This window comes from Littorina saxatilis, linkage group LG2 (assembly GCF_037325665.1).
Source record: "Littorina saxatilis isolate snail1 linkage group LG2, US_GU_Lsax_2.0, whole genome shotgun sequence".
NCBI classification, from domain to species: Eukaryota; Metazoa; Mollusca; class Gastropoda; order Littorinimorpha; family Littorinidae; genus Littorina; species Littorina saxatilis.
In genome coordinates, this window is record NC_090246.1 from 95,824,382 (window position 1) to 95,839,005 (window position 14,624).

Consider the following 14,624-nt stretch of genomic DNA (forward strand, 5'->3'; position numbering starts at 1 on the left):
TTCTTCATCTGGGTCATCCTACCCATTTTCTTCCAGACGGGAACTATGCCGAGTACACCAGTGTTTTTGAACTGGCCGTGGGTCAACATGTCCATACGGATGTCCACGCAAAAGCTGTGCGAAGTTCACCTTGTATGAACTATACCTTAATAGACCTTTTTCACTTAAATTTTGGCGCATGCGCTGTGAAGTTTATTGTCAGATCTACCGGAACTAAGGGGCAAAAGGAAAAATCGACAACGAGGCTTGGTGCAAAGTAAAGTGCGGAGACGACGAGACAAACTGTTGTGTTTACAACTGCAAGTGCAACAGTGGAATCAATGAAGACAGAGAAATACGGTGGACAGAATTTGTCATTGTATGGCTTTCCGATGGGTGCAATTGCGAAGGCGCAACAGCGAAGGACGCGATGGGTGCAAGCAATCCGACGAGAGGGGTTTGTCGTGCCCAGAGAATAGAGATCTGTGCCATTGAAAAGTCTGCTCGCGTCACTTCGTGTCTGGCAATGGCACGGCTATCAACGATGCCAACTCCTTTGACTTCGTACCCACCCTTAATCTTGGATTTGAGAGAACATCAAGAACAAGTGACTCTAGCAGAAGGACTGACAAGGTACTGGTCGGAGACGTGACTTTGTCCGCTCAGTGAATACCGACGACAAGCAAGCGGTTTTGCTTCCACCCCCCAGTGTCAACGCTGAAAATATCATCGGATCTGGAAGAGACTCAGAGCCAAGTAAGCTTTGTTTGTTTTTATCAATTTATGATCTGCTGACTTCAAATTGTCTTCCTACATCAGTGTATAAGAAATTTAAAATGAATCGGCAGCCCAAAACGGATGGGTCACGAAACAATTGCAAGATTTTAGAAAACAAAGAAACAAGATCTAGACATATGTCGACAAGCCGCGTGCATGCAATCAACCAGAGATCTGTTGCTACAGTATCTCTGAATCAACCGACTCTTGAATCGAGAAGATTAAGGAGGTTACTTGATACAGATAGTGATGCAGTTTTCAAGACATCGATAAAGCTCATGCTGAATCATTTTTTTTATTCCCAGAAATGTACCATTGAATTGATGCAACAACAAAAATAGCACTAGATTTCTACAATTTTGATTTTGCATGGAACACTCCAAAATAATTTCCGGGGAGCATCTCCCGCACCCCTAAGTTTTTTTCAATTTCAGGAGTTATTTCCCTCAGGTATTTTCATGCTTAAATGCTGTGAGTGTGATGCATGTGTAATCTGATAACAAGATCATTGATGCTGATTATATTGCTAATGTATACATTTGATTTTGTATTTACAGAAGCAGCCATTCCTTTGCCCTCTGCATCTAGTGAGAGCTTAGGACCAGGGCCAGATCATGCCTTTGCAAAGAGGGACACGACTACATGTGAGGGTATTGTTATTGGAACACAGACTACCTCAAGTTGGCAGAGCTGCAGATGACAATTACATAACAGGCCTCTGTGATTAATCGTCTGACTGAAGATGTTTCTGGCTTGAAGAAAGACAACATGAAGGTGAAGGAGAACATACGCTCTTTTTCTGTTGATTCTCTACTGAAAAATGACACTGCAGTATGGTTTCACACATATGGTGATCTTTCGGTATGCATGTACCTACTTCGTAAAAAAAGGCAGGTCTACATTACTGGGTTGATGAACTGGCAAAGGCCACATCACTCCAAAGAGCAAGAAGCTTATTTTGTCATGTAATGGTTTATATAATTTACTCTGGTACTGTATAGAATAAAGGGCCCATTATCAATCAAATCTCTGGTCTGGTCTGAGTTTGTTTCATCAATGATTGTATGTGAGCTTTAAATAAATGTGATCAAGATAATTAGGTAGACAACATGTCAAGAGACGTTTATTCCTTATTTCTTGTTATAATTGAAGGATATTATTATGCAATATACTGCTTTGTTTTTTAAAATGGCTTCAAATTGTCTCCCTTGTACCGACACTTTAGTACACAATTTGTGCATTCACTTGAGTTATTTCTTAAAGAAAATTACCCCCCAAAATTATTCAAAACAGTCTTTGACATATCTACAGTTTCATTAAAAGAAAAACTGTATTTTATTTTAAGTGATAAATAAATATAGACAAATCTTGGGACTGTGCACAAACTGATCGGCTTGAACTCAAAAGTCGCAGCCAAGAATCTTCTGCAACTTTTGAGTTCAAGTCTGTCAGCTTGTGCACGGTCCCACAATCAGTTCAAAAAGAATTTTCCTTGATATAGCCTTGAGAAAAAAAAAGTAAGTAACAAATTTTGTACAAACAAATTTGTTCAAGGGAGACAATTGGAATCATGTTTTTTAAAATCGGTGAATTGCATTATAATTTCCTCCAAAAAATAACAAATAACTGTGAAATAAATTGGAAAAAAAGTGCTAACATTATTACCTTGATCAGATCGATGTGTATGACAAGGAATTTCTATGTTTGCTGATTTGGTTGTCCGGTAATGACTTTCATGCACAGGGCTTCTAAATTCACTCGCTCAAACGCTCATGTCTGCACCAACATTCACACACGTCCATATTCATAAGGGATGGTGACAACACGCTCTTGAACAACAAACATGGCACAAAACGAATGAACATTTCAAACATTTCGCTATTGAATGAAATCATCAGTACATGGATATCAAATCATAAAACATCTCACAAAATACCTCCTTGCCATTCCGAAGTTGAAGAAGAATACAGTCCGGCATTACACACACTACACTTTCATCACTGAGAATCGCTGTTCACAACACATGTCCTCGGCTCTGATACGTTCTCCGAATAATACACACAAGTCATGGATGATGGTATAGTCCGTACGAAGCCGAAACACTTCTTACTATCCTCTGACACAAGTTCTTATCAGCTTCCACAATCTTCTGTCTTAACTGCAGGCATTTAAAATATTAAACCTGAACTCACACACAGAGGTGGCAGCACTACGTACCCTCCCTCGCTGTAAACAAAGTACTGATTTTACCTGTCCATATTGAAACTACATACATTTTTCACTTGACAGAACTGTTGCTACCAACTTAATTAACTGGTATTGGAAAAAAATATCACACCTTGAAAACCCTAGTTCAGTATATCATAACTATATGCAGCCTTCAAACGGTTGGTACCGGTTGTTGAAGATCTCTTAGTCGCGCTTCCTTGCATCCGGACTTCTTGGTCAAAATTGAGGCCTTGAAGAGTCGTCCGGGGAAACTTGTCTTGTCTTGAAGCATACCTGAAAATGAAATTATTTTTTTTACTTGACACTAAAGCAAATCTTATGCTGGGTACAAATGCTAAAACAAGTTGCGCCAGTCTGTCAAACATGTATAACGATACTGAACGCAGTACATTTCACAAGGACAATGCTTAGCTGAAAACCAGCATCCACGTCGAATAAGGTAAATGGCAACCCAGCATAGCGCAGTAGCAAAACTGTCCCACAGGAAATCACGCTTCCCTGTGTTTAAAACAAATCTGTTTAACTTTCTAAGCTTGTAGCCCTGAAAGTCAAAAAATTATGCACTAGCCTCTGGCTAGTGATTCTGAAAATGTACCAGCCAGAGAGCAAATTTTACGAACCAAACCAACAATTTGATTCAGCATCTTCACTCGCATTTGGCGAGTAGATGAACACTTCTACTCACCAGTTGCATGCTTCTACTAACTATGGCGAGTAAAATACTTGCCACTTTCACTGTTTCAGGGCTGGTTTGTTTTTAACCTAAACATAATGTTGTAGTTTTCCAGAAATTGCTCTACACACAAACATACACCACCGCCCTGGTCTCTTGACTAAATGTAAAATGCATAGTTTGTTGATAATGCACTTTATAAATATCACTGTTTCTCTTTCCCCAGTCTTGTAGCTGTTGTAGTTAACAAGCTCTATATTTTAACTTTGAGACTTATGTTCTGAAAAAAATAGATCACACTCTGATGTAAACCTCTAGGTAATGCAACCCTAATTTCCTTAATATTAATTATTATACACACTTACTTAACAATTTGTATGTCATCGAGAGCAGCTGGTGCAGTTTTCATGGCAGCATGCCCCTTCCACATACATTTGTAGTGTGTACAAGTTTTGTCTGCTGGCACAGTGTCGATTCCTTCAGCCATGTAGTGTGAAGCAGCAAAAAGGGTGGCGGCCACATGGTTGCAAGACTGTCCTTTCTGGGTAAAAACAACAACACACATTCAAATTCCGTTTGTGTCATCTTGATTTTCCTTAGCCTGCTAATAACAATTAACTTTATCTTTCCTAGGAATTCCTACAGAGAGCTTGTAAGCGCATGCTGTTGATATCTATATAAAATATATACCGGCTCAGAATGGAATTTGATCTTACTGCAGTGATAACCTTCATTGACAAGAGGATTCACAAACACATGTGTACGTACACATTAAATAAAACTCCGCACTCAGGTACCTGGTATTCTATTGAACATGCCTAGCCAACATGGCATGGTCTCCTGGAGATACTGATTGAAATTACATTAACATGCTGCTCATAACTTTGTCAAAAATGACAGCTTTTGCATGCAGACATTTTTAGTAGAGAATTATGAATCTCTGTGTGTGTTTGTCACTTTGTGTGCCATGCATTATATGACTGAGTATGAAAACTGATTGTGTAAGATACCAAGTAACGCAGCCATCAAGTTAATCCCACAAAACATACAAGGCCAACAACACTTACCCAGCAATACACTCGCAGTAGGCTCCAAGTGCCTGTCCGGTCAGCGTCCCCCCACAACAGCATACACTTCGTTGCGAGTCTGCTTCATTGACGTCAGCACACTCGCTCTGAGTCTGATCACCACAGTTGCTTACTAGCTGTTGTGCCATGCAGAAAGACATTTTATGCACACAGTATGTCTATCGTTTACCCCAAGGTTTTGCATTCTTTGCGCTGGATGCGTCGTATAACTTGTCGAGCGTCGACGCAGTAGTATCAGTAAGAAAGTTGATCCAGAGATCTGTACTGTAGATCTGTGGTCGATCACCTCTGCTTCGCTTATGCAGGGGAAGTTCGCCAAGTCTTTCGTCCATATACCACCAATAGCCGTTTCAAACCATATCTTCATGCATGTCCTTGACTTTTAGTTCATGATTTTGAACAAGATAATCCGTTTTCTTGCAGAATTTCTCAAAGTAATCCTCTGGCAATAGTACTTCGAGCACCGACAGTGAAAGAGGTATTTCAGGCCAGGCACCTATTGCCCCTTATTTCCGGTTATCAGAGAGAGGCTGCCGTGCCCTAAAATCTGATTGGTCGAAACGCTGGGGGCAAAGGTTATACGAAAAAGGTCTATTTCTACCGCGGAAAACATGACAAGCTTCTGTGCTTCGTCCAGATCTAACTGTGATCATTCTAATCACAGTTTTTGACACAGAGCAGCTATCATCCTTAATTATTGATGTTTCAGATGACGTTCTTATGACGGCCGGCAACGGAGACGGTAATATACTATTCAAGCTGAGTGCAAGGCTTTCAGGATGACCCTCGTACTGCTTAAATATATCTCTTGACATTGCTATGATAAAATAGCTGTAAAACAATCTTTCCGAATGACCCTCGTACCCTAGTATAAGTGCAGCGACGATGTCAACATGCTTGCATCGATCTGCACATGCATGATCCTCGATACAAATTATTCAGCGAGAAAAGATGTAAAAACAGCAGAATTATGACATCGAACCGATCTGTCCAAAAACCGCAAGCTCGACAGAATGCGAGGAAAAGGTCACACCAGCCTCTCTATGACGGTGAGAATAAATGTGTGAAACCGGCTGGAAGTAATCAGCTTTGCGCTTTAAAGAAAAGGGCAACATCTTTCTTGTCTTCCCGGCGGAAAATGTCGCTCAGTTCACCCGAACCGTTTCCGCGGCTAAATGGACAATGAGTGTAACTATTAACTCTTCTGCGGCCTCCAAGGATTAAAACAACGGGGTGCCACATCAGAGCTAAGGACACAAGACACATTCTTCAATTCCGGTCTAGTGTCACGCGTACAGCCTGTCCTGAATTGGGCGAAGTGGACTACGCAAAGCATGCTTCCCGAAGCTGGCCGCACGAAGCTTTAGCACTGAGTGTTCGGTAAAACGACTTCTCGAAGTCTTCAAGAAGTCGACTTCGGGCTCAATTAAGGACAGGCTTTAAACAAACGAGAACAGTGCGACACTGTGCATAATATCCGCAGAACATTCATATCCGACAAAGCACATCACAGCGGTACCTGCAATGTGGGGCCCCCAGGAAGAGATGACACCGCCCAGCAACGGACACCTCTCAATAAAGGTTAACGTCTGTGGTACCTGTCTGTATTAGGCCCAACAGTTAGCCTCTAACCGCCAGGAAATTATATATATGTGCACAGTATAGGGACGCTTTTATCTGGTCTAACGGTGTCATGTCATCACATTGACTGCTGTATGTACGGCTGACACATACAGTTACTGGCAGACGCCACACTTTATCAAATAGACCGCTGTGTGGATAAATCGTGTTAAAAAGGAGCTTCACAACTTGGACCTGCTTTAAAATGTACACATACTTAAAACTTAATTTCTTATTTTTATCCGGCGATTTAAAACGTGAATGCGTATGGCGTTTAGTACCCCAAGGTACTCTTACGCACTTTAAGATCTTATTTCAATATGATTTTAGTGCGTGAAAATAGTCGCTGCGTTAAACATTCACAGTAAAGTTGCCTCCTTTCAGAAGAACTTAAGATTTCATTTTTGTTATTCGATTTTAAGTGTGAACATGCAAACCCTAGCCTATAGCACCCCAAAGTTCTTGTAACTTTAAGCGCTCTCCAGACAACATTTTAACCAATTTCAGGTGTGTGGAAATGCTTGCTTCTTTAAAATGTCACATTAACGGTGCCTCCTGGAGAAGAGCTAAGAGTCTTATCTGTCTACTATTTTAAGTGTGAAAATGTGGGCTCTCTCGAACTCTGAATAAGTTTTCGGCGAATGTAACGTATGGTATGTTGCCCTCATCCGTGATTTTATGTCAGAAAAGGGCTTCAAACTTAATTCAGCTTTAAAAGTTCACACCAACTGTGTCTCATTCAAGAAGCACTTACGTTCTTATTTCTATCCGAGTTTTAAGTGTAAAAAATGCATGCTCTCTAGCACTCCAAAGTATATTTGGTCTCCTTCTGCCGTATTCGTCCTTTCGCCTTGTTGCCTTAGAATCTCGCTTGCGCACCCCAGGCGTTTAAGTGTGCCAAAATATCAAGCTGAATTTGTGAAAAAGACAAGAGAAAAAATCCGCGGCAATCCTACCGATAATTTAACACGTCCCAATCAAAATAAAATTAAATACAATAAAACGCCCGCTTCAAAATCTAGATCATCGCCGTCGGCTAATGTATTAACAAAAGTATAAAAACAAAAATATCTCATCAATTTATCCTTCAACAACCAAGCATTCAACCTTTTTAGGCTTTTGATCGATTCAATGTCGCTTGAGAAATTATATGTTCTTGCATTGAGGAGGAGGTTTGAAAATTGTGTGCAAGTATGATAGGCCAACAGCAATTTGTGAGCCAATTCGAGTTGTGGCTATAAGCAATGACGATTAGGTTAATGTAATGTTAATTTGATTAGCAACTGTACCAACACCATCTTCAAATACCTCAAAATGAACAGCATGCTATGTCGTTCTCCTCCACTTCATCCTCATCATCCTCACAAACCCTAACCTCATCTTCCTTATACCCCTCCTAATCATCAACATCATCATCATCATCATCATCATCATCATCATCATCATCATCATCATCATCATCATCATCATCATCATCACCATCATCATCATCATCATCATCATCATCATCATCATCATCATCATCATCATCATCATCAGCATCATCACCATCACCATCACCATCATCATCATCATCATCATCATCATCATCATCACCAGAATAATAGAAATCAGATATAAATCGAATGTGAAATTGTAATGGCAACCAGTATAGTCTCAGACATCCAGGATATTGTTATTCATTACTTGCAGTTTGCAAAACAGGTACTGATGAAGAAACGTTTGAACTATATGATCTGTGAACATCTCAAACCAAACGACTGGAAAGAGAAATAAACCGAAAAAGTTCATCAAAGATGATAAACTCAAGTAAGATCAAGCGTTACAGTGTGAAACTTCTAGGATTTCATTCATTTTAGGGAACAGTTCCTGATGAAGAAGTTCAAAATGTCTTTGCAAGAAAAAATCCCAAACCAAATAATTGGAAACAGATATAAACCCCAAAGAGTCACCCAAGATGAAAACGTAATGTCAACCAGTACAGTCTCAGCCCTCTAATATCAGTTCATCAAAAGGACCTCTTTTAAACTAATACCCCACCAGTCTTTCGAGAATCTGCTCCAAGATAACAACCTCTCTTCCTCCCTTCCTCCCGCGCTCCCTTGCGTCTTAGAATGACTGCAACAAGTTCTAGTAGAGCTGTAACGAATCTAAGAATAGCATAGTTGTGCTTTGTAAATATCTGTCCGTAATAGTCTGTCCATAGCAGTAACGGTTGTTGCGTTGCCAGAATAATATATACATGCTATTCCCAAATGGTTTCTTCTCCAAAATGCCCTCCATACCCAAATGCTTTCTAGTCCAAAATGCCTTTATTTCGCAAATGCCCTCCACTCCAAAATGCCTTCGATTCTGCAATGCCCTCCAATCTAAAGTGGCATTAACTCCAAAATACCCTCAATTCCCAAAATGCCCCCCATTCACAGTTTCTCAGATCCCAAAAGGCTCCCCGTCCCCAAATGATATCCATTCCAAACGCCTTCAACTTCAAATGCCCTACATCCTCACTCTCTTTCTCTCCAGCATTATTCTCAATACCCCCCGTGGGCTGGGGAGAGTCCCATATTGGTTGGGACGAGAAAGAATTTACCCGATGCTCCCCAGCATGTCGTAAGAGGCGACGAACGGATTCTGTTTCTCCTTTTACCCTTGTTCAGTGTTTCTTGTATAGAATCTAGTCAAATTTTGTAAAGATCTTAGTCAAGCAGTATGTAAGAAATGTTAAGTCCTTTGTACTGGAAACTTGCATTCTCCCAGTAAGGTAATATATTGTACTACGTTGCAAGCCCCTGGAGCAAATTTTTGATTAGTGCTTTTGTGAACAAGAAACAATTGACAAGTGGCTCTATCCCATCTTCCCCCTTTCCCCGTCGTGATATAACCCTTCGTGGTTAATGTTTATCGCATAAGTTGAATCGACTAACACTGCAACTTTAAACATAGCAGACAGATATCTAAGACAAGATGTCCGCTATTTATGTTGTGCAGTGCGTCGTATAACCGGTCAGACAGGAAGGTAGCAACCAGATGACGGCACCAAGGATCTGAGAAGTCGCCGTAATTATCTTACCTATTGGCTCGCCTAGCGGAGATTCGACGGGATTTATAGACGCTAGAGCACGGTTATTTTGTGTCCGTATAGTTGGACCCTAGAGGTCACTGGGCGATAGTTACTGCGTAGACCGAGGTCGCCAGTAAAAGGATTTAGTAGTAAATACATTTCCTAGTGTACGGCTATAGAAGCTGTGTGATTCTGTGTAGGACCAGAATTAAAATATGTCTACAAGAACTTGATTACTTAAGAGATACAGAATATTTAGTAGACAGAGTAGACGGTGATTTTTGACTATACAAGAGCCGTGAGTCGTTACACTTAAAATAGATATCGTGCGCCTATGAGGTCACGGACTGGTTGTATTCCTTTACCTGATTGAATATTAGAGAGTTTTGATAGCGCAATTGTACAAGATTGTCATCTCTAGTTGTTTTTGCTACAAAACTGTGAGTACCGGATTTTTTTAGTATCTAACCTTTATGTTCATGATTGTGTGTATTTGTTTGTATGCTGTCATAGCTGATTAATACAGTGGAGGGAACTTACATTTGGAGTTGTGTTTGATTCCTGTATGACAGCGTACTAGCGCATTTGCATTCATTCACACCATCTTATTTTGCATAGCTGCCACTTGACCCCTGTGATAGAAATTCTCAATCCATAAAAACTGTGCCAAATAACCTAAACTAGCGCCCTCTATGGCAGGGGAACTTTGAATAATATGACACAGTTAACCATGCATTATCTGCGTACATCTTGTTCATTTTAGCGATGCTTTTTAGACGTTTGCACTATAGTCTGTTCGGTTCCAGAAAAAAGCTAATAGTTCGTTACAGGCCTAGTAGTGTTTGGACAAGCCAGCTAGCTTCATTGAGATGGTGTCAGAAGCAGAATCAGGAAGAAGCGGACACAAGCAGGTCGCCTGTCGCGCTGGTCTCAACCCCTTGCTTTATGGTCGCCTAATGGAGACCTCGCGTGCCACACAGCTATGCGACTTGCAAAGGCTTGGGGTCTGTCTCTCTGGCAATGGATGCTGAGACTCTAAGAGAATGAGAGATAGAGTCGGGGTATAGATAGGGGGTGGGGGCAGAGAGGCGGGGGGGGGGGGGGGGGGGGTGAGAGATGGACACATATAGTGAGAGAACGTGACAGAAATACAGAGAGAGGAAGACAAAGAGAGAGACAGGGAGGGTGAAAGTCAAGCAGAGAGAGAGACACAGAGAGAGAGAGACAACGCACATATAAAGAGAGAGAGATAGAGAGATAGAGAGAGAGCACGCGCGAGAGAGAGAGAGAGCGAGAGAGAGAGAGAGAGAGCGAGAGAGAGAGAGACAGATAGAGAAAGAGAGAGAGAGAGGGAGAGAGAGAAAGAGAGAGAAAGAGAGAGGGAGAGAGAGAAAGAGAGAGAAAGAGAGAGTGAGAGTGAGAAGGGGTGGCGGAAGAGTTCTTGTGGGAGAACTTGACCTGTCTAAAGTGGGCAGGGGGCGGGATTTGGTTCAGTGAAGGGAATCAAAGAATAAAGACAGTGAGACAGACGATAAAAGAAATGACAAATTACCGGAAATTCCTATTGCTGCCGATTGTTTAACGACATTTTGTTAAAGTCAGGACAAACCTGCCGTTCCTATGTATTGTTGAATTAAAAAATGTATCGTTTGTGTTTTGTGTGTTGCTGAATTGTATAAACTACAATCCTCTTTCGTATAAATTGCTTGTAAGCCTATGGTTTATTTTTTCTTCAGAGTTGATCAAATATCTGATAGTGCAGCATTTTTGCTCACGTTTCTGTAACGTTCATCTCTTACATTATAAAAAGGAATCAAGTTGTGTATGTATACACACAAAAACTCACAACGTTCACCGCACCAACAGATATGTAAGCAATGACTTTGCAAGGCTCCTGCTTGGCCTCTATCTGTTTCTGTCTTTGCAACGCTCTATCTGTCTGCCTGCCTGCCTGCCTGTTTGTATGTGTGCCTGCCTGCCTGCTTACCTGCCTGCCTGTTAGTCAGTTTGTCTGACTGTCTGTCTGTCTGTCTTTCACTCTATATAATTATCTCTCTATCTCTCTGTACTTTGCTTTTGACACTTTATGTCTGTCTCTCTGTCTGGATCTCTCTCTCATTTCAATTTGCTTCTCTCTCTCTGTACTACGTCTGTCTCTCTGTCTCTGCATCTCGGTATCTCGGGCTCTCTCTTTCTCTCTCTCTCGCTCTCTCTCTCTCTCTCTCTCTCTCTCTCTCTTTCCCTCTCTCTCTCTCTCTTTCCCCCTCTCTCTCTTTCCCTCTCTCTCTCTCTCTCTCTCTCTCTTTCCCTCTCTCGCTCTCTCTTTCTCTCTCTCTCTTTCCCTCTCTCTCTCTCTCTTTCTCTTTCCCTCTCTCTCTCTCTCTCTCTTTCCCTCTCTCTCTCTTTCCTTCTCTCTCTCTCTCTTTCTCTTTCCATCTCTCTCTCTCTCTCTCTCTCTCTCTCTCTCTCTCTCTCTCTCTCTCTCTCTCTCTCTCTCTCTCCCCCCCTAACTCTCAGACTTATTTCTTGTGTGCATTTAATGCGATTATAGCGTCAGCACCAGCACAGGAGTAGGGCAAGTCGGTAGGCGTGCGGTGCCGTGAGAGAGCTAGAACAGACTGGGTCTGAACGAACACCGTTGAGGCCGTTCTTCCGCTGAGTGGTCAGGCAGGCGGGCTATCATGTTACACGCACACCCAGGCTCTGTATCGACTGGTTTTCCATTAACAATTAAGCAACCAATACTTGTTTCTTTTTATATTTAGTCAAGTTTTGATTATGTTTGTTGTCGTTGGTGGTGGTGGTGGCGGTGTTGTTGGTGTTGTGGTTGTTGTGGTGGTTGGTGTTGTGGTTGTTGTTGTTCTTCTTCCTCGCCTTCTTCTTCTTCTTCTTCTTCTTCTTCTTCTTCTTCTTCTTCTTCTTCTTCTTCTTCTTCTTCTTCTTCTTCCTCTTTTTACATTTAGTCAAGTTTTGACTAAGTGTTTTGACATAGAGGGAGAATCGAGACAAGGGTCGTCGTGTATGTGTGTATGTGTATGTGTGTATGAGCGATTCAGAGAAAACTACTGGACCGATCTTTATGAAATTTCACATGAGAATTCCTGGGTATGATATCCCCGGACTATGTTTTTCATGTTTTCGATAAATGTCTTTGATGCGTCATATCCGGCTTTTTGTGAAAGTTGAGGCCGCACTATCACGCCCTCATTTTTCAATTGAGATTTTGGTCAAGCAATCTTCGACGAAGTCCGGCCTATGAAATTGAATTTCAGCTCCGCAGCGTAAACATCAGTAGTTTGTTCATTAAAGTTGTCATTAAAATCGATTTTTTACAAACAGATTCAACAAAGATTGCATCGTATTTCCCAATTTATCCTGATTTCAAAATCATATGCATATGTCATGTTTACTATAAAATTACAGAAAATAGGTTGAAGTAAGTACTGCGTTCGCGCACTACGCGGAGACGAGCGTGACCCGTCACGGTTTTTCGGTGTGGTTAGTCGAGACTATCTTAATAATTATGGTCTCGGCGATGACTGTGTTTGGGTTTTAATCTGTTATTTTGATGCCGACAGCTTGACTAAATGGTTTTATAGCTTCACGCGACTTGTTTCTTCTTCTTCTTCTTCTTCTTCTTCTTCTTCTTCTTCTTCTTCTTCTTCTTCTTCTTCTTCTTCTTCTTCTTCTTCCTGCACTGTCATATCTTGTCATCTTTCACCATTATTGCTATTTTTGCTTTTGTGTATGCATACTTTTTGTATAATTATTCTTATTCTTGGTCAATCACAACTTCTCTTTTTACATTTAGTCAAGTTATGACTAAATGTTTTAACATAGAGGGGGGAATCGAGACGAGGGTCGTGGTGTATGTGTGTGTGTGTGTGTGTGTGTGTGTGTGTGTGTGTGTGTGTGTGTGTGTGTGTGTGTGTGTGTGTGTGTGTGTGTGTGTGTGCGTGCGTGTGTGTAGAGCGATTCAGACCAAACTACTGGACCGATCTTTATGAAATTTGACATGAGAGTTCCTGGGTATGATATCCCCATACTTTTTTTTCTTTTTTTTGATAAATTTCTTTGATGACGTCATATCCGGCTTTTCGTGAAAGTTGAGGCGGCACTGTCACGCCCTCATTTTTTAACCAAATTGGTTGAAATTTTGGTCAAGTAATCTTCGACGAAGCCCGGACTTCGGTATTGCATTTCAGCTTGGTGGCTTAAAATTTAATTAATGACTTTGGTCATTAAAAATCTGAAAATTGTAAAAAAATAATTTTTTTTATAAAACTATCCAAATTTACGTTCATCTTATTCTCCAACACTTGCTGATTCCAAAAACATATAAATATGTTATATTTGGATTAAAAACAAGCTCTGAAAATTAAATATATAAAAATTATTATCAAAATTAAATTGTCGAAATCAATTTAAAAACACTTTCATCTTATTCCTTGTCAGTTCCTGATTCCAAAAACATATAGATATGATATGTTTGGATTGAAAACACGCTCAGAAAGTTAAAACGAAGAGAGGTACAGAAAAGCGTGCTATCCTTCTCAGCGCAACTACTACCCCGCTCTTCTTGTCAATTTCACTACCTTTGCCATGAGCGGTGAACTGACGATGCTACGAGTATACGGTCTTGCTGCGTTGCATTGCGTTCAGTTTCATTCTGTGAGTTCGACAGCTACTTGACTAAATGTTGTATGTTCGCCTTACGCGACTTGTTTCTCTTTCAATGCGCGTGCGTGCGTGCGGCGTTCGTGCGTGCGTGCGTATGCGCGGGATAAATGTGTGTGTTGGGTGCATATTTTACATCATTTAAATCATTTTTCACTTAAATTCAATAGGAGTCACATAACGACAATTACAAGGCAGCAAAACAATTGTGAAACATGAACTTGCAGTATTTTGTGACAGTGCGGGTCAGAACAGTAGATGGAAGACGTCAGTGTCCCAGTTTCTAAACTTACCACACTCAGAACTGACCTTTCAATCTTCCCTTAGCTTACTTCTTCTTCGTCCTTGAATCATATTTTACGTTGTGGTGTAAATTCTACTTTTTTTTCTCTTTTTTTTCTTCTTTTTTTAATTTTTTTTCTGATTTTCTATGTGTTCGTCCATTTAGTTCATATTGTTTATTTACTTGGGGGGAGGGGAGGGGTATGTCTCTCTTCATTAACTTTGTTCATATAAATTA

The 14,624-nt window shown here is 40.8% G+C and overlaps 1 long non-coding RNA gene across 1 annotated transcript; it reads right to left on the bottom strand.

The window, feature by feature from the left end:
• Nucleotides 1-2,616: 2,616 nt before the first annotated feature.
• Nucleotides 2,617-5,338, bottom strand: LOC138960243 (uncharacterized). The gene is made up of 3 exons (XR_011453917.1): nucleotides 4,726-5,338; nucleotides 4,024-4,199; nucleotides 2,617-3,258 (listed from the first exon to the last, which is right to left on the bottom strand). It is a non-coding gene; the product is annotated as an uncharacterized lncRNA (long non-coding RNA).
• Nucleotides 5,339-14,624: the final 9,286 nt, after the last annotated feature.